Raw genomic sequence first — 26,591 nt, 5'->3', positions numbered from 1 at the left:
TAGTGAATTAATTATTACTTTTTTTTTTTCATATTGGTAGCAGACATGAGGTCGGTCTTATATATTCATTTACTTTTCATTTCTTTCAATAAAGAATGGACCAATTTTATATATTTCAACAAGTTATTACTTAATAATTAGTTAAAATACTATCATGCAAATATCATAAGTTTGACTAAATGAGTTTACAATGTCCTTGTATGTATATGAAAGAAGATATTGTTCTTCAAATATCATAAGTTTGGCTAAATGACTTTAAAATGTCCTTGTATATATATGAGAAAACAAGTTATTTTGTTTCCTTGTTATACCTTATCCTTTCAAGGATGGAGATAAGAAAAGATTTTGACAAAGCCTCTACAAATAAATTTGATTTAACAATTGTAGTTTTAGATTCCTAACTCTTAAAAAACAACATTTAGAGAAGAGATGATCTTTCCTTGGTTGATTTATAGAACCCCATCTATCACAATGCCTTTTATGGACTGCTGTAATGGAAATGTTCTTGGTGATTGTTGGGTAAGTGTGAATAATTGTTATAATATAGTGAATATATTTTTGGAATTTGCCATTTTAGAGAAATGCTTTGAATAAACCTCTTGTGTTAGTCCAAAAGCCCAAAAGAAGTTAAGCAAAGACAAGCAAAGACAAACCCAATCACCTTAAGAGCAAGTGGTAAAAGAGTGTAAGCTTTTGATCAAATTAATGTTGGATAAGTGTGAATAATTGTGATAATATAGTGAATATTTTTTTGGAATTTGTCATTTCAGAAAAAGCTTTGAATAAACCTCAGTCCAAATTCCTAAAAAAGTTAAGCAAATATATATATATATATATATATATATAAAGTTAAGCAAATATATATATATATATATATAAAATATTTGCTATTGAAACTTGAAAAAGCATTTTTTAAGATTGAAAAACAATAAATGTTAAAAAAATTACATGATTTATAAACAATTATTATCAAATCTATACCTTACAACATTTCCTTTACAACATCTAATACCATCACTGATTAAAAACCTTATATTTTCAACCACCTTTTTAATCATTTCAAAATTTCTTAAACTAAAATTTAGTCTTTCTCAAAATACCTCTACAAGGTTAAAACTGAAAACTCCCCACAACTAACTAATGCGCTCGGCCTGGAGTATGCCGTAAAACTGCTTCTGCTTGGCTAAGAGCTCGTCTTCCTCGGACGTAAGGAAACAGGTTAACGGCCCAAGACCCAGAGGCATCTGGCAGGAGTGAGAGCCTGCTCCCGATTACGGACCACCAGCAGGGTTATGCCAGGTGGCGTGGTTTTCCTATTTAACAGTGATGAGTCAAACCCAGCATTCGCGGATAGCAGCCAGAGATGGCTGTCCTCACTGTTGGTTTGACACCTGAGTTGATAGGTTTTACCACCTTCCGAAAAAAAAAAAAAAACTAATGCGCTTTTCGATGGCAAGCGTGAGAGCAAAGCTATGTGTAATATGTATTCAGAGAAGCCCTCGCATTTTAACTGGCATCAAGCTGTTCGAAGGGGGCCGGGAAAGAGGCGAAATGGGAGTAAACCGAAGCCACAGCAGAATATATAGACCCAGAAGGAACCGAATCCTCCTCGCAGAAAGCATTATGAGGAGCGATATATGTTCACAGATAGGCACTCCACTCTGCCCACCGGTCTTCTCGTCCGAAAATTTTCTTAAGACGCGAGGTTCGTATCTTCATGTTTTCTTCTCATTTTCAGTTTTCATATATTTTTAATGAAGCTATCTTCAGTCAGCCATTCCCGGCCATGCGTTTTAATGATCGAACGATAGGTGGGGTTTTCAATTTTGCATTTATCTCATTTTAATAAAAAGACTATTCTGGAATAAATTGTGGTTTTCCACATATTTATTCCCAAGCGTTTCATATGAAAATCATCAGGTTTGGTAAATTATGGTTTATTGTAATTGCCAGCTATACATTGTCTATACATTTTAATCATAAATAATGTATTTGGGTTTCAATTTATTATTTACTTATTTTTGTTTTAGATCTGAAATAAAGACTAATTTGAAATTGTGGTTTTCCATATATTTTTTCTGTGGGGTTTCATATAAGAATCTTCAGGTTTGGTAAATTTAGGACTTGCCGTGATTACAGTTATTTTGTTGATTTTACGCTTCAGCAATGGCAATGCAGTTCTGTATGCGACCTATGACGATGAATCATCTTCCATGTTGAGTGCATTGGGTTGCTTAGCTGCCATTTTGTAGGGGTAGTTAGTTAGATTGAATAACTTGGCAACCGGTTTTGCAGGGGTAAATGATTTTCTTAAAAAACTATGGGAGTTACATTCAGAGACCACTAACTTGCAGTATTTAGTCCAACATACTTGCTTTCCTCTACAATCTTAACGGATGGCAATTACAGAACAGTGTGCAAAATGGATGGTTTTTTAATAGGAAGCCCATCCCAATTTACTAACTTGATCAAATGACCCTAATCGAAATTGTTTGGTGTGGTAGTTAACTAGATTGCATAACTTGGCAACCGGATCATGAGCTTGGGAGTTAGCAAGAGTAAATGATTTTCTTCAGAGAACTTTGGGAGCTACTTTCAAAGGCTACTAAAATTTCCAGGATTTAGTTCAACATACTTGTCCTGTCTTCAATCTTAACAGATGGCAGTTGCAGAAAAGTGTGCAAAATGGATGGCTTTTTTTTATAGGAAGCTTACCTCAATCAAATGAACTTGATTGAAATAATTGCGGTGGTAGTTAATTAGATTGAATAACTTGGCAACCAGCTCATGAGCATGGAGGTTTGCAAGGGTAAATTCTTTAAGAGCTATTTTCAGAGACTACTAAAATTTGCAGGATTTAGTTCAACATACTTGTCTTGCCTTCAATCTTACAGATGGCAATTACAGAACAGTATGCAAAATCAATGCTTTTTTTATAGGAGGCCTATCTCAATTTAGTAATTTACTAACTTGATCAAATGACCCTAATCGAAATAATCTCAAACTTTGCATAAGAGTAAGACGACTATAAGTACCGCACGTGTTGTTTTTGGCCATAAGTTTTCGTTTTCAATTTTATCACGGGTTTTCTCTGGTTCCATTGCCAAAGTGACTCAATAGCTCTGTCAACACATGAATGGATTATAGGCTCAGTATGGTCTAAATTTCGAAGGATTGTAAAAAAAGCATAAGGTTTTTAGCTTTTTTGTTGTCCAAAGGGTTGTAAATAATACGTTAGGTTTTAACTTTCAGATAGTTATTCTGTAGAAATTTTTGTTTTAAAATACATGAGGTTTCAACTTTGTGTTGTTAATTATTCAGATGCTTTCTTGTTCGAGTATTCATCGTAGCAAACAAAATAAGAACCTAAATGATAAAAAGGCATTCAATCTTTATAACCTAGGTAAGGGGAACTCTGGAAATAGATAGATGGCCGAAATGTCTGTTCAATCTGTAATGCAAATTGATTTATTAGAGGGAAGTGCTTTTTTTTTTGTAAACAAGGTAGTACTTTCTATATTTACTTTTTCAAAATTTACATTCCCAACACATCGATTAGCCAGCCACCTGCTCGAAGGAAACCAGGTGGCCATCGATTAGCATTGTATCCATTCCAAAATTTAAATAAGTTCATCATCATCATCTGTATCTCCCAAGTTCGTCTCTCTGGTCTTTCAGGCATAAACATTCATAAAACTATAGACAAAAAGACTAAAGATAAAGCATCTACTCCTCATCTGAGGAGGCTATCTGAAAAGTTTCCTGCTCTTTCGGATTCATCATCTTCTTTCCTTTGTTCTGCGGCTTTACCCCTGGGCTTGGGAGCTCTTGTCCCTGCTGAAACAGTTTCCACTTTAGCTTGGACAGAGTTTGCTCAATGTGGCCCAAAGCAAGGTTGTTCCTGTATGTTTGGATCTGGATGGTTGCCAATTCCTTCATTATTTCCCCTCTGTCATGTTCCGGTTCTTTGTTTCGCTCCTGCCGATTCACCACTTCTCCTTCCATGTGCTCTTGATGGAGAGTCATAGCACGAGCGACTATGTGCTTCATGATCCAATATTGTTGCAAAGTCCTGGTATAGAGAGATTGCCTGCCGTTTGTAGTGCCTGGGTCTTGTACCATTTCTTCCCACTCATGCAGGGGAAGGTCTCTACCTCGAAGATGTTGTCTCAGGTCACGTTCCCAGCTCCAAATTTGGTCCTGGATTTCCTACGAATTTGCTTTCATATAGGCGTCCACTAGTTTCTTGACCTGTTCACCTGTTGATTTTCTTCCTTTTTTCTGGTCTGTGCTGCTTGTTCCGACGTCCTACTTGACATTTCTTTTGCTTCGCCTGGGTGCCATGTTTTTACTGGGCAGCTCACTGATGCTTTGATCCTTTAGGGAGACTTGCTGGGTTGCAGTTGTCCCCTCACTATGAGTTAGACCTATCACTCTATGAACACAATAGTCAGTTTAAACTGTTGGGGCAGTGTGATTTGAGGGGATAGCGCGACCACCCCTCTTCGTAGGTCCTCTCGAGTGATCGCTGACGCTTGAATACATATTCAGAGCCTCTCTGTAGCTTTCCAGTCTCGAGTTTTCTTTTTTGAGGGTTACGCTAAGATAGTTAGCGTATTTTTCTGGGCCGCGTGGATCTTCTTACGTTCCAGGCCTCTCCCATCTCTCCTAGGCTTTCCTATCCCCCTTCCCATTTTGAGTTCCTCTGGTTCCGGGTACCCCTCCTGATTTTTCCCCAAATCTCTGGTTCCTATGGAAGGCACCTGCTTCCTCGCTCGGGTGATCCAGGTTTGCCTTACCAAAGGCATAGTCTCAGGGTTTGGCATTCCAGGGGCTTCCCATCTGTTGCAGGGGTCAAGGAATGATGGGTCCTTCCTTTCCTGTGAGCCCTTCTCCTTACTGATATAATCACCCTTCCCAGCCATGGATTCTCGGGGTTCTCCCTTGACCTAGACTATCTTAACTTTGTAACTGAATCTGGGGTGATGCAGATTATCCCTATCTAACTGCATGGCTATGTTATGCTTCATGCAAAAGCTTTTTTCCAAGTGAGGGGGAGGAGTTTTAACATACCCGTCAGTCTGGAACCGCTGTTCTATCTTCTGCAGCTGTCTTTGGCTGTCGACGCGTTCTCGCTCACCACCTTCCTTCTTTCGCGTCCACATGCAACATGCATGGAGTCCCTCATACTTTGTTCTTTTAACATTCCTCTGTCTTAACCTTGCCTCCAGTTGTCTCCATTTCCGACGATCCGTGGCGTGTTTTCCGGCCCTTTTTCCTTGGGATTCTGCCCATATGTCTTGTCCTCCGTGCTTCATTAATGTTTATCGTCTCTCGGCTGCTCTTGCTGTCCATTCACTGACTCCGCATTGCCATCTGGCTCTCTTCTGCTGTCCCTTCTCGGTCCTGCTGTCCTGTTCTCCCTGTACCCACCTCCTTCCATTTCTGCCCCCACGCTTTTCAGGTCTGTCCTTTCTATTTCCTTTTCTGTCATCCATGTCCTCTCGATCCTTTCTTCTGTCCTGTGCTGTTCCGTGGATGATCTATGCTGATCTGCCTGCGCTTGCCTGCGTCTTTCTGCCCTCCTATCTACGTCATCCTAATTCTCTTGCTGTCTCTGATCTGCCTCGATTGCCTATTTCATCTGATTCATTTTCTCATTCTGGTTGAGCTCTGCTTCTCCCGCGTCTAACTGGCGCTCTCTGTTTTGGCATCCTTAATTCGCGAGGAGATCCGCGGGGGCATTTCCTTTCCTTTTCACATGGGACGAGATAGTATATGCTAGTCGTTGAAGTTGCTTTTCAACTTCTGTGATTACCCACGCCGTCCGCCAACTTTTGCTTAGTTTTTCCGCGGTTACTCCTTGCTGTAATTGTTTTATGGTGTCTATGACCAGCTTAGAATCCCCTTCTATCTGCAGTCTTTGGTACCCTTCTTGTATCGCTATCTCTAGTCCCCTATTTAGTGCATGATATTCTACTTCATTGTTTGTGGCAATGTCGCAGTCCATTGCATATACCCTTATGATCTTTCCTTCCTCGTCTCTGAATATTCCTCCTATACTCGCCTCCCTTGGGTTACCTTTGGCTGCCCCGTCAAAGTTGAGTTTTATGAATCCTTGGGGGGGGGGGGGGGGGGGGTTCCTGTAACGTTCTTCTGCTCTTACCTGTTCTGCATCTTGTATCTTCCTTGCGCTGCTTGTATTTTTTAATTTAATTTCCAATCGGTTCATGATGCTGGGTTCCATACCTTCCGTCTTCCAGTGTTCCTCTGTCCAGTTTCCCAGATTTATTGTTTCCCTTATATTTCCCATAATTTGGTTCCAGATTTCCCCTGTGTCATTTTTATTTGTTCTGAATATTACCCTGTTTCGGGCTTTCCAGAGGTTCTACAGGAAGAATCCGATTGACAGGTTCCAAGCAATTAGAGGGAAGTATTTGAGTAGAATTGCTCTTACAACATTTACCCTGCAATGAAATTTGGCAGGTGAATGAAAACTGATTTTGGAATCACTTCATGTTGTCATTTATAGAAGCATGACAAGTTGTGTCTTGATTTCAATTGTTAATAGTAAATACTGAACTAGCTCAACATTGGTCAAACTCACCAAGGCTTGGACTGCCAGGCCTATATATTGATGCCAGCATAGTCCTTCTTCAATCAAACAAACCAACCATACCTCGCACAACTCGGGTGGCTTTTCTCTGCAACTCTCTCACAATGGTCATAATCTGCAAACAATCCTCTCTGTCCGAGGGAAGAGTAGTTTTCTGTGAGCATTACCAGGATTGATCTCAGACAATATCAACTAGCTTTTGCTAATCTTATTGTTATTTCACCTATCTGTTTGAATTCAATTCATGGATCACGTTCGCATAATGGGTTTCCTGTTCGTCTGTTTCCAAAGCCTGGGAAGGGAGGTGCCATTGATATTGTATTAGTTGGTGGGCGGCTCGTGCCCGACGAAGTCACAGAGCATGGATTCCAGATCGGGTAGCAGGATTGGCAGTATACATGGCATGCTTCCATATAGACCCTCGATAGAGTACGAAAATTGGGTGAGGTACACACTTGGAAAGTTGAATGTTACTTGGGAGCGGGAGGGAAAGCGGGGAGCAAGAGTGACATTTTCAGAAGCTCCCAGTTTGGGAGCGAATCCCAAAGCGTTTTTTATATAATATATATATTTTTTATATTTTGATACATATATGTCAACAAAAACATGTAGAATAATGAATTAGATATAAAAAACATAAAAAAACATAGATTGAACCATACAACAACAATCGTCTAGAAATTATAATCTTCATAAACCACGTCCACAAGTTAGTTACATAGTAACGTACAACATATTGAGTCTCATGATTCATCAATCATAAAGTTTCAAGCTTTCAAAATTCAATATATAACATTTATCATCATTGATCACCAAAGTTGTACTTGTAAGCTACGTGTAACCATTACAACAAATAATATCTAACATGAAATGAAATGTTATAAAATGAAATGAAACAACTTTCAACTTTCATGAAGCATCATATTCATAATTCATTACTAATGAGTTATAATTGCCAACTTCAAATTTAAATTGTCATATATTGTTTAAAAAAATATCATAATAAATATGAAAGAGTCAATAGTTATAAAAGTTACTAGAAACTAGAAAAGAGAAGTAAATCTATTATCTATTTCTTATGCTTGGGCCTCTTGCCACCACGAGAAATGTCTAATTTTTTAGTCTTGTTGGAAAATCAGGGTCTTTGTCATTAATATCACCCTCTAAGCATTAATATGCAGAGGTATCTTTGTCATTACCTCTGTATTTGTATAGGGATCTTTGTCATTAATATCACCCTCTAAGCATTAACATAAGATAGAACAAGCATAGCATGTCAAGTCAAGATTTTGTTTGAGTGATGCGTACATTTTTAGGAGGGTCTTGATAGAGGAGTTTGACAACCAATGTTACTAACATCAAGGTACATAGAGGGATTGGTGCTCTTGATTAAATACGAGTTCCATACCTTAATACATGACAAAATTCAATGGAAACATTGCAATCCCCCAATCCTGAAATCCTGAAAAACTGATAAGTTTGCTGGATTTTGAATGAAATCTAAAATTCTACTTTCTCCATATGGAATCCAATGAAGCCGGAACCACTCTCAAACATCCTGAGTCATTTCATGGTAATGTTAAAAATTTAAGTAAAAGGATGAAAATGAATATTAAGGAGAATGTCACTTTTACTTGAATTCTTAAACATTACCATGAAGAGCATATCAATACTAGGGCCTAGACTTGATCATTAAGTGGCCCCACTCAAAAATTATTTGTTTCTTTAAAAAAAATTGCATTTCAAACATTACTACAAAAAAAAATTGCAAAAAAGGCAAAACGTTCCCGAAATCGCTCCTGAAAAGGCAGGGAGCAAAATGTTTTTTAGGGAGTGCGCTCCTGAAATCGCTCCCATTTCGGGAGTGATTTCGGGAGTGCGTTCCCGACCCTCTCCCGAGTCGCTCCCGCCCAGAGCGCGGATCGGGAGCGGGGGGGAGCGCTCCCCGCAACTATGGTTGAAACACAATAGAAAGGAATGAAGATCAATTAAAACGAGTGTATGCTGTTGATTGCAAAATAAAGAAATATGATCTTGCCTCTTCAGCACCAGTACCATGATCCATGGATAACTGCGCGGTACCCAAGGTTGGCCTCTTTCCTGGCTGATCCAGATGCCATATCATGTCCCCAAATGGTATGAGGTTTCTTCAATGATTCGTTCTAAGTCTCTACAGTGTTGGGATTCTCCCACTGCCTAAGGTTTAGAAGCCATTTCAACCGGACCAGCCTTTAGTTTCTTGGCCAGGATTGCCCTATTCTTCCTTCATCGGCATTACGAGCACACAAAATCCTATCACAGCCAGCTTTGGATTTTCAGCGATGGGCTTATCAGCCATTTCCAAGTATGCTTCCTCTGTTTTACGTAAGGCCCGAGTCAATGCCTTGAGAACCTCACTATGATCCTAGTCCCCTCTTTGTTCTCAGCCTCCCGATCTTTATCAAGATGCCCTTTCAGAACTGTTGCCACAGCCTGGGCCATACTTGTTGCAGTGATGTCGAGGTTTATCATTTCAGGATGAATAGGTTGTTTTATATTATTGTGTCCGTTTGTTGGGTGATGGGTGCTTTAGCGGAATTTCATTCTTTGATTACAGGTTCTTCTCCACGTCAGTAAACGGAATTTCATTCTTTGATTACAGGTTCTTCTCCACGTCAGTAAACAAGGAAGAACTGGGTGAACTTGCAGAACAGTTGGATGTCAAATACAAGCATATTTATATCCAAATCGGTATAGAAATATATGATGCTAGTTATAGTAAGAAGGCAAATCTATCCGGCCCTTATCCTGAACATACAGGTTAATATCTTGTCAAGATTATTTAATTTAAATTCTTTGAGAGGTTTTTATTACTATTATAAGTAACTTTTAATTATGGGTGTCATGTTTAATATTGTTGCAACAGTTGGACTTCAGGAGGCCATTAGATAAGTTATTGATCTATTGGAACAGGGGAGTGAAAAAATGCTGTCAGTCATATTGCATAGTTTTGGAGGGATGGGTAAGACCACCCTAACAGATGCTGTTTTTTTGAAGTTTTATTATAGTTGGAGGTCAACATTCAATGGTTCAACTTTTTGAGAACATAGATTGGAACCCGGGAGGGAACAGAACGCTGTCACAATCAGTGCATAGCTTTGGAGGGTTGGATAATACCTTCGCGGATGCTGTTTTTGTGCTTCTATTATTTTTTGGAGTTGAATCTATATTTTCAAAAAATTGTTGAATCATTGAATATTCACATAACATTGAAGGATGTCAATATTTAATTGTTTGTTTTTTTTTGAGAATATGGGTTCTCAAAAAAATTGAACCTAATTTTTTCATGATGTCAATATTCTATGATTCGACTTTTTTTATTGACATCCTTTATTGTTAGGTTAATGTTGAACCACATATTCAATGGTTGAACTTTCGAGAATATAGATTCACCTCCAAAATTAATACGACTGCAAAATTGAAGAGCGCAAAGATCCATTCCTGGATATTTTTTCAGTTTTTTGGACATGGCAACTATTGTGGGAGACTGAACTGGAAATATTAGCACGAAGGGCACTTATCACTAAGGACACAAGCAGGGTGGTAAGTGTACATGATTCCATCTCAACAGTTGGTCGCAGAAAGTCACAGGGAGTAAGATTCATGTTCGTTAGTGAAAGTCAATTTAAAAGGGTTTCAAATCAGAAGAAGGAAGAGGTACTATATTTCTATTCTTTGAAATTAGTTTTATACATTTTGTTTCATGCAATGTTACCATGCCTATTTTGATATTTACTCATTTATGTTTAATAAAATATGCACGAAATCCAAAAGACTAAAGGCATTTGGTTCAACGAAAATGAGGATCACCCACAATAATACAATATTAGACTTCATGCATTGAGAATTCTTTTAAACTTGGAAAATTAACAAAATTAGAATGGAAATCGAAACATGGAAAATTGCATAAGTCCTCCATTATTTTAAACTTGGAAAATAAATAACTCAGGGAAATTAACAAAATTAGAAGGGAAATGTAAATATGGAAAAGTAACCAATATAGCAGGAAAATGCAATAAAATATTCGTGAGTTTGATTTTCTTTTTTCAAGGCGGTTCCTTCTCTTTTGTTTGATCTGAGGGAGTTAATGGAGTGAAAATATTTATATTACCAGCACGGTGAGTGCCAAACAGTCAGACAACCAAATATATAACACTTTTAACGAACTTCCTAATATGTACTCTTAACCATAATTTGTGTGTTTAGAAATTTTGGTTCTCATCACACTTTTTTGGATGGGAATTTTGGAAATTTTTTAATTCCTCATCTTTAGAGTCCAAGATGAATAGACGACGATTGGCTGACGTACGGGCACGTGTTAAATCGAGTCAATCGATTCGATCATACCGACTCTCATACCTCATCATCCTTAATTTTGATGAGTTTGTTACACTCTTCTATATTATTTTTTAATTTAAAGGGAAAGAATGCATTTAAAGTTATATTTTAATGTTGTACTATAGAATATATTTACTCTCATACCTCATCATCCTTAATTTTGATGAGTTTGTTACACTCTTCTATATTATTTTTTAATTTAAAGGGAAAGAATGCATTTAAAGTTATATTTTAATGTTGTACTATAGAATATATTTTAAATAGTTACTTAAGTGTTGTTGTTGTAAATGTATTTCTTATGTATAATTAAAATTTTTCCAATAGTATTTTTAAAATACTAAATGTTTTTATAGCTTCAATAATAGATTTTAACACTTTAAAAAATATAATTTCATCCAAACTTTTATTATCATATTCCGACTTATATAATTTCACCGATACTTCGAATATACATTGTGTGAGATCGTGGATTCTTTGTCACTTAATTTCATATATATATATAAATTCTTATTATTCGATACACATTTTTCTAATTTGCAGAGAAAAATCAATGATTTTTATTTATTTTTATGTTGTAGGGGTTTTTCAAATGGGTAGTATTAGGAACTTGGGTATGGGTGTTTGAAACGGCTAGAGGTTTCTTCAAAATCTATAAGAAACCACTGATTAAAGTGACAATATTATATAATAAAAAAATAAAAAATATTTATTTTATTTATATAATTTAAATTTCTTATTTTAAAATTTAAAATTAAATTTTAATTTAATGATATTAAAGATGTTAGATTTGAGACTTTTGTGATCCATATTGTAGATAAACGTCTTTCAGATTAATCACATCATTAGGATTTGGTCGACGTTTCGAACCAACCAATGTGGTTCATCCTTAGGACAAGGTTGAGGATGAACCACATTGGTTGGTTTGAAACGTTGACCAAATCCTAATGATGTGATTAATCCGAAAGACATTTATCTACAATATTAATAATATTAATTCAATACCCCGATCAGGGTGCGAGCTGGATGACACTCCCATCAATTTAGATTTAATGCGAAGGACATTGGGGTACAAACCCACCACCCTCCCACACGCTCGAGGCGATGGGTGTGGTGGCTCCTTGCATGAAAGCGGTAAATACCTCCGCGGAAGGTGGCAACAACATTATGTTAGTGGTCGGGCTTGGTTGATTCAATGTCCAAGGGATTGCAGCGTGGATGAGTGACACTGAGGGCAGAGATACGCTACAGCTCTAAGAAAGGTGGTGGACTATTCGTCTTCGGGCGAGGGTAACCTGGTATGTTAATTGTTTCTTCTCCCCCTCCTCCATGCATCCGATTGTTTGGTCATGGGATTTGGTTTTGCATGGGGTCGAATTGTTTGCAGGTGGGAGTAATTGGGGATGCTGGAAGCCACTGGCGCTAGTATTATTGCTGTAGTATGCTATCCTGACTGGTATGGTCTCTGTGTCGGTTTGTTATGAAATTATTCTCTCCCGAATGGAGTTCTATGGGATGCGTGATTGTGGCGCCAACTCTGGGGAATGTTGCTGTGGTTTGGTTCGAAGACCCTAGGGTGTGGGTTAGGTCGTATTCAACTCTGCCTGTAGGGCTATTTAACTGTAATTTATGGGGTTGAGGGGAAGTTTTACCCCCTGCATAACTGGTGGTCTTGCCATTATAAAGATTTTGCTGTCTGTCTTGCTATGTTCCACACCCATGGCCTTCGTGGAAGCTTCTAACGGGTTACAGTTGAGGGTCTGCACCATTATGGGTTTGGGGATTATTATAATGTTGTTGCTGTTGGTCATGGTGGTCTCTTAAACTCTTTCTGGCTACAATGCAAATTGGCTATGGGGTAAGGAATCCGAATTCCTGTGTGGAATGGAAGGCCTTGATACGATGCATGGATTGAGACTGGTGGAGATTCAATGTTTTTTATTATGGCAATTATTGTTTCGTTCTCCCATGGCAGGTGCGTGGGGTGGTAGGTTCACCAGGAAGCAAAGGGCTTCTGGGTCGGGCTACCACCTGTTCAAGGATCTGACAACACCCAACTTTTCACTGGACATTGTGAGCTGGTTGTGATGACAAGGGATGCAAATGCTAGGGGCTGTGGTAGGAGGCCCCAGGTGACAGTGCAAGAGGAACAACCTAGTTCCTCAGGCGGCAGAACAAGTGGCCGTAAGCCGGTAGCCAACATCATTAATGATGTGGCCAATGCATATTGTGAGGGGACCAGTGAAGAGATCAGAAGATTGATTGAGGAGTGGGAAGCAGATTTGAACCGGCAGGCGGGTTCGACGAATATTGAGATGGAGGACTCGATTGATGGTACCGAATCTTGGGCATACTCGCGAGCGAGTGGCCCAGTTTAAACATACTTTGTATTTGTATTGGACCATGAAAAGTCTCCTGGGCAAAGTCTTGGAACAAATTTCAGTGAGCATGGCGATATCAATACAAGACTTCCCCAACTACAAGCATGACTTCCAGAAACTTCAGTCCTAGTTGCATAAACAGGATGGATGCCTACGCCGAATTGAGGATCACCTTCCCTGCCTTCTCTCGCAGACAATGTTGCCTGTGCTGCTTGGTTCCAATGTTAAGGACCTGACCCTAGTGAAATTTGCTTTTGCCAAGGGTGATGAATAAGATGATAATCAGATTCAATTTTGATTAATATATATGCAGTTAGCTTTTAGTTTTCAGCATGATGTTTTATATGTTCATAGGCAAATAGTATGTGGACACGGTCATGATATATAGACTTATATAGCTTGGTTAGAAAGACTTATCATTTTTTGCTACTAGATGGTTTATCATGCAGTTAGGTGGCCAATATACTTGTTTCCCTTTGTACAAGTTGAGGCAACCTAACTACCCATGTGGGTGTAACTTGCTTATATTTAAGGAAAATGGAAAGATCTACCAAACTTATATATATATATATATATATATATATATATATATATATATATATATATATATATATGAATTCAATAATCAAAATTAATTTAGAACAACATTGGAGATTCAATGAAACATTTCAAAAAAATTTAAAAACCATTTACTTAGTACTATTTAGGATCCGAATGAAAAAGTCTATATTTCAAAACACTATTAAAGTTTGACAGTGACAATCATAAGTGAATGTTTGCGTCATGTCAACTAGCAAACACTTCAATGCTTACAAAATTATAGGTTACAATAGTTCCTTGAATGTTTGTGTCATGTCCACTAGCAAACACTTCAATACTTACAAAGTTACAGGTTACAGTGGTTCCTATAAAGTTGATGTTGATAAGTAATTTGCAACATCTCATTGTGTTGCTCTTTAGAATGATGACATTTTTTAATCCCTTGACTTTCATTCCCCATCAAATGGGCAACAACCTTATTGTAGCTTCCCCTAAATATGAATCCACATAGATTGCATGAGTATTTTTGAGATCCAATTTCATTGTCAAGCTTGGTGACAAATTGTAAAAATGGTTTGTTTGCTGGATCCATTTGTTTAAATTAAAAACTTAAACACCTGCAAAGAGGAATTGGAAACAATAAACGTGAGTATGATATTGTGATGTATGAATGCCATTTGCTTAATGAACCAACATTAATTAGAAAATTTAAAATTAGTATTACCTATTAAGTTGGAACTTGGTACATGCAAAATGTTGAAATACTAAATCAAAATGTTTAAATATTAAAATCAATTAAAATTTTTAAGTCATTATACGAATATCAAATTCAAATCTAAAAATTTGAAAATGTAAATAATTCAAGGGACACTTTTCAATTTAAGAAGCATAATGAAAATCAAAGAACTAGTCATAAAATTTTTCATATTGCTAGCATGCCCAATGTAGTACATAATAAAAAAAAATGGCAAATGCCCAAAATGGCAAAGTAACACATGGTTCAAAAATGTTGAAAGGCCAAAATATAACATTAAAGTTGAAGATGATCCTAAAGGGCAGTCTTTAGCATCAAGGCTATCCATATAGGCATGAACCTCGCTAGGCACTCCGATTCCGTCATCATCGTTAACATCATCATCACCATCATTATTAACATCATCATTACCATCATTAGTACCAAGATCACCTGCGATGCTTTCAAAGGCATGCCAACTAAACCTACATTTGGTGAAGGATTATCCTCATCATCATCAATTTGAGAACCATCCTCATCATCATCGTGCTGTAGGGCCCTCTAAATACTTAGGTAGCTTCCTTGAGTGAAGTCGAAGACTATTATGCATATAACTCAATTTCTATGATCTCTTAGAGGTAATCCTATTCCTCTTAACAGAGTGAATGAAACTGTAATTGGACCAATTCCTTTCAACTACTGATGAATTAGAAACCTGAGATAGCAAGCACGAGGCAAGATTTCGAAGCTTTTGGGCTTTCCCCCATACATTCTCCACCATCCAACGAGATTCTTTTGTGCATAAATGTTGATGTACACCCTTGCATCTTGAGATAATGTGGAAGGGTTTAAGGTACCAAATTCAATAAATTGTTGTTGCATTGCATTTGCTTCATTAGGTGTATAGGTTTTTCTTATGGCATCAATAATGCCTTGTTTTACTTCTTCATCATCAGTGGTTAGAACTCTGCTTGGTCTCTCCATATACCCAAGAGTTGGGAAAAAATTCAGCTCTTATAACAAAAGGAAGACACTATCAGTGTAGCAAATATTAACTAATATTTAGTTATAGCAAGCATGAGGCAAGATTTCGAAGCTTTTGGGCTTTCCCCCATACATTCTCCACCATCCAATGAGATTCTTTTGTGCATAAATGTTGATGTACACCCTTGCATCTTGAGAGAATGTGGAAGGGTTTAAGATACCAAATTCAATAAACTGTTGTTGCATTGCATTTGCTTCATTAGGTATATATGTTTTGCATATGGCATCAATAATGCCTTCTTTTACTTCTTCATCATCAGTGGGTAGAACTCTGCATGGTCTCTCCATATACCCAAAAGCTGGGAAAAAAATGGCTCTTATAATAAAAGGAAGGCACTATCACTTTAGCAAATATTTTCAAATAATTAATATTTAGTTATGGGTGAAGTTATGAGATGTTAAGATATTGGGAGTTGACATTTTGGATATTCTTTAGTAATGTTTTATACAGTTTTGTCTAATATTAAATTAGTTTTAAAGAGATTATTTATTTTTATTTTTATGTATAATAAAAAGTAATATTAGATAAATAATTTATTAGGTATATAGTCTCTTCATCCAATTTATAATAATTAAAAATATCTATAACATAGAGTAGATGACCTTTATTACAATCTAAATATAATGTAAAGCAAAATTGAAAACTTAAATAATATATTACTTAATTATTAAACATTTTAATATTAAGTAAATTTAATTAAAATTAATTTAATCTAACATCAATATTTATAAATAAATTAAAATACATTTCTGGAAATCTATATTTATTACAATAAATTAAAAAATATATATTTTTCTGACAAAATAGTTTAATTTAGGCTTCAACATCAATATTTATAAATAAATTAAAATACATTTTTGATATATATATATATATATATATATATTTCTATGACAATTTTATTTCACAACATTTTTTTTTGGTATGGAAGAATATATTAGTCTAACATACAAATGACTTATCCTTTTCATAGATTGTATAATTTAAATCCATTTCATAGATTGCATAATTTAAATTTTGTATGATTTAGACTAAGCAAATTAATTTGTTTTTGTCATTACAAAAAATCTAAAAATAAATTTTTATGATAAAATAAAACACACTAATTTGATAAAGTAATAACTATTTCCATTCCTAAAATGATAACAAGAACTAAATTAATACACAAATTTATAATTTAATACATTTCTTAATTTAGAAACAAACATATATATGATAACATGTATGTTATAAGTTGTCACTATTGCAAGTTTTTTATCAAATGCATACCGTAACAATGATTTGGTTAAACACAAAAATTAATGCACAAATTTATATTTGAATACCATACTAGAGAATTCATACAAAAGCTCCATGCATTGTAGGTCTATTAGATGATGTACAATTATAAAAGTTTCCATTACTCGCAATATAAGAACCATCCTTTGAATAGTTGCCACATCTTATATTGTAGGTGAGAAGAAGATCTCAGTTTTCATTACTAAGAAAAGTGTGCGTCTGGCACCAGGGCTTGTTTGATATGTATAGATAAACTATGAGACTTCATGAAGATAGGGTAATGTATTGTTTTTGAGTTACTCTACAAATGCATATGTAGAATGGTATGCACTATGTAAGAACCTATGACAACTTGTAAGCAAACAATATCATCCAAAACCTACTATTGAAGCAACCAATATACAACAATAGTAGGATTCTTCTAATTTGTCATCCTTTGGGTTGATACATTGCCTTGATTTAATTACAGATAATTTCCTAAATGAGATAACCATCAATAATAGAGAATACAGATGAAAATAAGAATATAACATATATTTTATCTCGATCGGGGTGACGAAGTGGGTAATCAAAACAATTATGGGTGTCACAGGGCAGGAGGCGCAAGGACTACCTACCACTGCAAACATGATTATACTGCAGGGCGTGGTGGAGTCCCGCATGGCGGCAGCAACGTCAGAAGGGAGAAGTGGCGTTTGGTACGTAGGTAAGAGGAGAGGTGGTGAGGACGACGACGTAAGGTGGATGGGACGGCAGGTAGGTAAGGCAGAGTATGAGAGGAAGTGTAGAGAAGGGAGGAGAGCTAGATTGTAGCGTAGCGGGAGAATGAGCGCGGAGGACCAACCATACTCACATTTAGCAAGCATGCATAGCACCCACGTGTACGTTAACTATTTTCTTTCTGTAATTCGTGAAGGGAAGTTCAGTATGCTGGGTGGGGGAAGGAATTTGTGCCAAATGGGGGTGGAAATACCTCGGGGAGAGGTTATGTTGCGTAGCGAGAGCAAAAGAAATGAGAGAGAGTGGCCCTGTAGCTTTGCGTTGATGTTGGCCAGGCTTGAAGGCATAGTAGCTATTAGGGAGTGTCGCATTTTGCTCAGGACCAAGGCTAGCGAGGCTAGAGAGGATTTTATTCGGGTGGAATGGAGGACTGAGGGTCTGGAGAAGTTCCTCAGGCCAAATTTCTGGGTAGATAGGGGGAGTTATGACAACAGAGAATAGCAAGCCTGGGAGGGAAAGCTGGGTAGGGGGTTAAGAAAGGAATGGGGGACATGTAGAGGAGGTAGCATTGCTAGGGGAGGGAGTGGCGATGGCCAACGAGGTAGGGGGAGGGAGGAGAGTCTCAACACGCAGTTCCCTTCGTTTGCTCCACTGGGGTCGCATAGGGAATGGGTTAATTTGAGGGACCTCAACGCCGAAGGAAGGGATAGTGGAGGAGAAACAGAGACTATGGGTCTGACCGAGAGGTAGGTTGGGGGGAGTAGGGAAAAGGTGAAGCCCACCCCTGGGTCACCTGATAACCTGGGAGCAACGGAGTGCGGGCAGAGGGGAGGCAGGGACGGAGAACAGAAACCCTATGAGGCAATTGGCATATAGAATGGTAATGGCTGTCTTATCCTAACATTGAATTGTGACCATTGTGAACAGGTAGCAGACATTGGTGACATGGCGCGCCCAGCTAGAGGAAGAGGTCGTGGAGGACGAGGAAAATCTGGTCCTCTTTCAAAGGACCTAGAAACCTTGGAACAGAGGCAAGGAAGATGACCCATGGACGAGACTGTCAGGGCGGCTATAAAAGCATACAAAGAAGGGACACATGCAGGAATCCGAAAAATTATAGAAGAAATGGAGGAAAGAATTATGGAAGAGGATTCTGAGGACTAAATGGAGGAATGGAAAGACCACATTCCAGATCCTGGGAACACCAGAGGGAGACTATCCCAATTCAAATAGAACCTGCATTTGTATTGGCTCATGAAAAGACTGGTAGGAAAAGCAATGGAACAAGTGTCCATGGGGATGGCTCTGATCATCAGAGATATGCCAGACTATAAAAAAGACCTGCAAACTATCTAGTTTCAGCTCTGCAAGCATGACATAAGATTGGACCGTATACAATGACACATTCCATGTATTGTTGAAATGACACTAGTACTTAGAGATTCAGTGCGACAGTTGAGTCAGAACCGGAAGACCTCAAAGAATAGTTGAGCACAATGATAGCTTAGGTTCTTGTTTTTTTTTTAGCGGCTAGCTTTCTTTTATATGCATGCTTATGGGATTTAAGACTATAGACTGGTCTTTAAATAGTTATGTATATATCGCTTGGGTAGAAGGATTGATAATTTACTGTTTTTGGATGGCTTACAATATGCATAAGTGGCCAACAGACTTGGTTTCTCAATGGGCAAGTTGAGGCCACCTATTCATTGTATGTGGTTTCTGTTTGTTTTTATATAAATAGAAAAGGAGGCTCTACCTAAGCTTACAAAAAGAAAGAAAGAATATAACATATATTTTGAATACCACCATATCAGACATAGGCAATTTTTATTATTAAATGCCCTTCATCAAAAGACAGAGAATGTCTAAAATGATGCAAAAGTAATTTGTACCTATTGTTTCCTCGTAGTATAAATTGCCCATTCTAGAACATTAATATTTCTTCACAATGGTTTTAATTTTTCATTGATAAAATAAGTAGTAAATTATATTTCAAACAACTTTCATTTTCTCCATATTTCAATTATTGTTTTAATTGTATATTACCAACTTAACTCAAACACACTCAACAACCTAGATCTAATAAAACAATTATTATTTCAAATCAAAGTACAAATTTTGAAATTTAACAATTCTAATTTAACAATCCTATCCATCTCTCTTTACACCTTTTCAGACAATTGCTAATTTTATATTTAGTGGAAACATGTGATACAATTACTAATTTAAAATCTTATATTTACGCTCATCATAATCATCTCATATATTTATCTCACTTTTTAATCATCTCATATATTTATTACCCTCAAATGTAGTCTTTCTCAAAATACCTCTACCGGGTTAAAACTGAAAGCTGTTCCAAGGGGCCCGGGAAGGAGGAGAACTGGGAGTAAACCGAAGCCTCAACAGAACCTATAGCCCCAGAAGGAACCGAACCCTCCTCGCAGAAAACATTATGAGGAGCGATATATGTTCACAGACAGGCACTCCACTCTGCCCACAGGCCTTCTCGTCCGAAAATTTTCTCTAGTCGAGAGGTTCGTATTTTCATGTTTTCTTATCATTTTCAGTTTTCATATATTTTTAATGAAGTTGTCTTCAGTCAGCCATTCCCGGCCATGCGTTTTACATCGAACGATATGTGGGGTTTTCAATTATGCATTTATTTCATTTTAATAAAAAGGCTATTCTGGAATAAATTGTGGTTTTCCACATATTTTTTCCTAGGGGTAAATCTAGGGTTTATTGTTTTAATCATTGAATAATGTATTTGGGTTTCAATTTATTATTTACTTATTTTTGTTTTAAATTTGAAATAAAAGACTACTTTGGAATTGTGGTTTTCCATATATTTATCTGTGGGGTTTCATATAAGAATCTTCAGGTTTGGTAAACTTAGGACTTGCCGTGATTACAGTTATTTTGTTGATTGTAAGCTTCAGTAATGACAATGCAGTTCTGTATGCGAGCTATGACGATGAATCATCTTCCACGTTGAGACCATAAGGTTGCTTAGCTGCCATTTTGTAGCGGTAGTTAGTTAGATTGAATAATTTAACAACCGCCTTTACAGGTTTAAATGATTTTCTTAAAAAACTATGGGAGTTACATTCAGAGACTACTAACTGGCAGTATTTAATCCAACATACTTGTCTTCCCTTAATCTTAACGGATGGCAATTACAGAACAGTGTGCAAAATGATGGTTTTTTAAAAGGAAGCCCATCTCAATTTACTAACTTGATCAAATGACCATAATCTACTAACTTGATCAAATGACCCTAATCGAAATTGTTTGTTGTGGTAGTTAACTAGATTGCATAACTTGGCAACCGGATCATGAGCTTGGGAGTTTCCAAGGGTAAATGATTTTCTTCAAAGAACTTTGGGAGCTACTTTCAGAGGCTACTAAAATTTCCAGGATTTAGTTCAACATACTTGTCTTGTCTTCAATCTCAACAGATGGCAGTTGCAGAAAAGTGTGCAAAATGGATGGCTTTCTTTTATAGGAAACTTACCTCAATCAAATGACCTTAATTGAAATAATTGCAGTGGTAGTAAATTAGATTGAATAACTTGGCAACCAGCTCATGAGCTTGGAGGTTTGCAAGGGTAAATTCTTTAAGAGCTATTTTCGGAGACTACTAAAATTTGCAGGATTTAGTTCAACATACTTGTCTTGTTTTCAATCTTACAGATGGCAATTATCGAATAGTATGCAAAATCAATCGGTTTTTTTTATAGGAGGTTTATCTCAATTTACTAACTTGATCAAATGATCCTAATTGAAATAATCTCGAACTTTGCATGTGTAAAACGACTATAAGTAGCGGACGTGTTGTTTTTTTCTACAAGTTTTCATTTTCAATTTTATCACGGGTTTTCTTCAGTTCCATTGCCAAAGCGACTTAATAGCTCTGTCAACACATGAATGGATTATAGGCTCAGTATGGTTTAAATTTCGAAGGATTGTAAAAAAAGCATAAGGTTTTTAGCTATTTTGTTGTCCAAAGGGTTGTAAATAATACGTTAGGTTTTAACTTTCAGATAGTTATCCTGGTGCATTTCTGTAGAACTTTTTGTTTAAAAATACACGAGGTTTCAACTTTGTGTTGTTAATTATCGAGATGCATTTTTGTTCAAGTATTCATCGTAGCAAACAAAATAAGGAGAACCTAAATGGTAAAATGGAATTCAATATTTATAACCTAGGTAAGGGGGACTTTGGAAATAGATAGATGGCCGAAATGTCTGTTCAATCTGTAATGCAAATTGATTTATTAGAGGGAAGTGTTTGAGTAGATTTTCTCTTACAACATTTACCTGCAATGAAATTTGGCAGGTGAATGAAAACTGATTTTGGAATCACTTCATGTTGTCATTTATAGAAGCAAGACAAGTTGTGTCTTGATTTTAATTATTAATACTGAACTAGCTCAACACTGGTCAAATTCACCAAGGCTTGGACTGCTGGGCCTATATATTGATGCCATCATAGTCCTTCAATCAAACAAACCAACCATACCTCACACATCTCGGGTGGATTTTCTCTGCAACTCTCCCACAATGGTCATAATCGGTAAACATCGTTTCTGTCTGAGGGAATAGTGGTTTTCTGTGAGCATTACCAGGATTGATCTCAGACAATATCAACTAGCTTTCGCTAATCTTATGGTTATTTCACCATATCTGTTTGAATTCAATTCATGGACCACGTTCGCATAATTGGTTTCCTATTCGTCTATTTCCAAAGCCTAGGAAGGGAGGTGCCGTTGATATTTTATTTGTTGGTGGGCGGTCCGTCACCCAATGCGGCAGTCGGTGTACCAAAGCCAAGCAAATGCTCTCCCACAGAGCGGTGCATGGCAGCAAACTTGTGGAATCCAGGCTGTTGGCTCGCGCCCGACGAAGTCACAAAGCATGATTCCAGATCGGGTAGTAGGATTGGCAGTACACATGGCATGCTTCCATATAGACCCTCGATAGAGTATGAAAATTGGGCGAGGTACACACTTGGAAAGTTGAAACAAAATAGAAATGAATGAAGATAAATTAAAACGAGTGTATGTTATTGATTGCAAAATAAAGAAATATGATCTTGCCTCTTCAACACCAATACCATAATCCATGGATAACCGCACAGTACCCAAGGTTGGCCTCTTTCTTGGCTGATCCAGATGCCATATTGTTAAGTTTAGGTATGTTCTATGCTTAGAGCGATTTATTTCAATTTTCACAGTTAGCTCAATATTTTTAGCAATCACATCAGCATTAAAGTAAACTGCAGATAGAACATAAACATAAATCGCAGAAGACAAGGCAAGACGAGGACACAAGATGTGGCGCTAGCCAAGGACAAACCCCAATGTGGAGAAACCCTTGATCAATTCTTCTTATCTGTTCTTCAATAGTTCAGTAGAGAGAGAGAGAGAGAGAGAGAGAGAGAGAGAGAGAGAGAGAGTACATTTATAACAGAAGTCAATACTTCGACTAATATATTATCTCTACATGAGATCAGTTGAAGACTGCTGCTTCAACTGATTCTCCAAGGTGACTCATTCACCTATCATGTGTTGCATCTCGTCCATATGCTGCACCTCACCGTGCTGCACCCATCATCACAATACTGGACCTCATGCTGCTGCTGTCCCAGTGTTTACCTAGTGCCATGGTGGCACCATGCTATGGCCATGTGCTTGCTGCACCATTGTTGCTTTGTGTCCTAGCTGCATAAAGTACTATATTACTGTCCCATACAACACTCTTCTTGCAGCTGTCCATGCTTTACCATGCCGCTGCTGTCCATGATTCTTCATGCTTGCAGCTGTCCCATGTTGCATCATGTTTTACCATGCATGCTATAATACCTCATCATTGCCATGCTGTCCCATTGCAGCACCTATGTCTAGCAATACTGATCATATGTATTGTTGCCCATTGCTGTTATGATTGTGTTCAGGTTAGGCCTACCACATAGTTAGGAGATAAGTCCTTTTAGGACTGTAGTTTATCTTGAAGAGCTTTCCCTCATGTCACGCTGCCCTTTGAAGGTGCTGTCCACCCTTGACAGTCCTTGACACAACCTCAGCTGTGTGCTCTAGCTTGCAGCCTAGCACAACAACTAGTTGTAGCACTCCGCCTTCCCAAATGATACCCAAACATCAACTTTTTTTTCCTCATGAACTCGGGCAAGCTAACAACACTTACCTGCACTCAAATGCATACATATACAGCCCTGAATCTCTCCTCCTTGTGACTACGGCTTCCTTGTCTTGTTGCTGTCCATGCCCACGTTGCTTCATGCTATGATAAGGTCCCTTTTGTTGCGAATGAAGTCCTTATGCTGCGGCTAAGGCCTTGACTTAGGGCTCCTCTTGACAACATTTTAGGGCTTCCTCTTGACAGTGGTTTAGGGCTCCCATTAGCTACGGATAAGGGCCTTCCCTTTGCTGTGGTTAGAGCTCCCTTTGTTGCGGATTATAGCCTTCCCTTTGCTGCAGATTAGGGCTCCCTTTGCCGTGGATTAGAGCCTTCCCTTTGCTGCGGATTAGGGCTCCCTTTGTTGTGGATTAGAGCCTTCCCTTTGCTGCGGATTAGGGCTCCCTTTGCTGTGCATTAGAACTCCTATTGACTGCAGCTAGGGCTTCTTAGATCTGCGGCCAGATCTCCTCCAAGACTGCGACTAGGGCTCTCCTAGATGACTGCGTCTAGGGCTCTTTTAGATGACCCTCTCCATTGCATCTTCCTTGAGAGAAGACAAACCCAAAACAAGTGGAGAGAGGGAGATCATGAGAGTTGTGTTCTCAAATGATTCAAGGCACCTTTATTTATACAAAATCGTGGAGCACATGAGGGGTTTATTTGGTTACTGGCTGACCTTGATGAATTGTCCCATAACACAAATAAATTCATATCTCCATGAATACTTATCGGAATCAGATGATCTTTAGATCAATCCTACACCTCTCGATGAGAGGGATCCAAGAAAAATATCAGCTACCATTAATAAGATGACCCACATGGAATTTGGTCCTAGTTGCCAATTTTAACACTCCCTCTCAACTAGGGAGGAGTGAGGACTCCATCCGTTGATCTATATGTCTGATTGTACTATCTCTGCCATCAATGCCTTGTACTGTTCTACTCTGCTCTGCTGAACCATGAAGAAGAAGAATTGATTGAGAATGTCTAAAACCATTCTCTACTGACCCGAAGTCAGTTTCATCTGAAGAGAGTGTGTCATATCACTCTTACTGACCTAAAGTCGGTTTTATTGGTCCCAGTTCAATATCACAAGAGAGTGTCTTAAACCACTCAACTGATCCTAGATCAGTTTCATTGATCCCATATCAATGGAGGTCATCCTAGCATAGGGAGTATGGTAGAGACAACGATGTGTCCAACGATAGTACTACTATGGTCCCTAACCCCATTTCCCTGCTCATTGATTAGATGAGAGGTACTTCCTATGAGTCCTAGACTGCATGGGTAGGATGCCTCGACAGGAGAACTAATCATCCTGTCCACAGGAGAACGAATTATCTTGTCTATTGGTTGCCACCAGAGAATTAATCATCCTGGCCCACAGTAGAACTAATCATCCTAGCCCACGGGAGAACTAATCATCTTGTTCCATAGTCGCCACGAGGTGTCACATGGAAAGGTTGAACCTGTCACCCTGTACATAGCGCACCACCAAGGGAGGGTGAGTCGCCCTGTGGTCGTATGTCGCTCCAGTAAGTACCCCAAGCCCTACAGTGCTCCCAGAGCTCAGTGCATTCAACATGTAGGACCCTTATACGAAGGTTTGTCAATGACTCCAAGTCGTTTGGGAAAATCACAGATTTGACCTTTCCCCGCGACTTTGACAAAGTGTTTGCGACTTGTACATCAGTCTCAATGCGATGGAGTGTCCTCGCTCATCGACTTACCATATCCCAGATAAGGTAGTATTTGATGTCTATCTGCTGGAGCAATCATCGAATACGGGATTCCTCAATAATCGAATCCCCCCTGGTTGTCACAAAGAATCACAGTGGTATTCATGATGTGTACAAACAACTCACTGATGAGCTTCCACAACCAGGCAACTTCACACGAGATCATACTCGTAGCTATGTATTTGGTCTCGGCGGTGCTTATAGCAACCGACTTTTGCTTCTTGCTCATCCATGATATCGAAGCAGAATCCAGAGAGAACCAACACTAAGAAGTGCTCTAACGATCCTCCACATTGCCTGCCCAATCAACATTCGAATAATCATGTAACTTTCATATTTCCGGCAGTGTATCTCAATCCATGAGAGATTGTGCCCTGGAGATACCTCAAAAGATTCTTGGCACCAATATATGTGAGGCTCAACCAAATATGAGCTCACCATGCTAAGTGCAAAGCATATATACGGACAAAAGTTCACGAAGAACATCAATGCAGATGAGTTTATGAAACTTAGAGGCATTTCCCAAATCTGGTCTGGCATCACCACCATATAAATTCTGAAAGTTAAGATCCTCGAGGTAGTCACGAGCTTGCGGTTTACCATTCCATATCTGGAATCCAACTCCCTCTTACTTCTGCAAGTGAGAGGGTTTGCACCTATCAGAACTAGGTCGTCCTCAGAAGGTGCCGATATGAGAGGTCTATCATCCACAACCTGCGAGCAATGGTTTGGATTGGTTTCACTCCTAGTGAATCTTAGCTTCATCAGGCAGCTATCAATTTTCTCATACTATGCCCGAGGTGTTATACTTCAAGCCATAGAGGGCTTTCTTCCACCCATATACATGAGATTCCCGATCATGAATCTCAAACTCAGGTTGTTCCAAACCTGTGGACCTGCTACATGAGGGAATGGTCCCCTTGTAAGATTTTCCTTCGGTACATCTCAAATATGTACCTTCA

General features: G+C 38.1%; 1 long non-coding RNA gene across 5 annotated transcripts in view; it reads left to right on the top strand.

The window, feature by feature from the left end:
- The first annotated feature begins 1,458 nt into the window (after window positions 1–1,458).
- Window positions 1,459–26,591, top strand: part of LOC149179473 (uncharacterized) — a 59,043-nt gene continuing 33,910 nt past the window's right edge. For 3 of the 5 annotated variants that reach the window (XR_016258926.1, XR_016258928.1, XR_016258924.1), the window contains exons 1-4: window positions 1,459–1,705; window positions 9,258–9,415; window positions 9,522–10,312; window positions 20,006–20,227. This is a non-coding gene — a long non-coding RNA (uncharacterized LOC149179473). The remainder of the gene's footprint in view (window positions 1,706–9,257; window positions 9,416–9,521; window positions 10,313–20,005; window positions 20,228–26,591) is intronic. The other 2 variants (XR_016258927.1, XR_016258925.1) reach the window with 2 other exon arrangements.

This window comes from Pinus tabuliformis, chromosome 4_1 (assembly GCF_031772625.1).
Source record: "Pinus tabuliformis cultivar Carrire ecotype Pingquan chromosome 4_1, CPIR1, whole genome shotgun sequence".
NCBI classification, from domain to species: Eukaryota; Viridiplantae; Streptophyta; class Pinopsida; order Pinales; family Pinaceae; genus Pinus; species Pinus tabuliformis.
The sequence above is the reverse complement of the archived record's forward strand: the minus strand, read 5'-3'. Positions and strand labels throughout refer to the sequence as shown.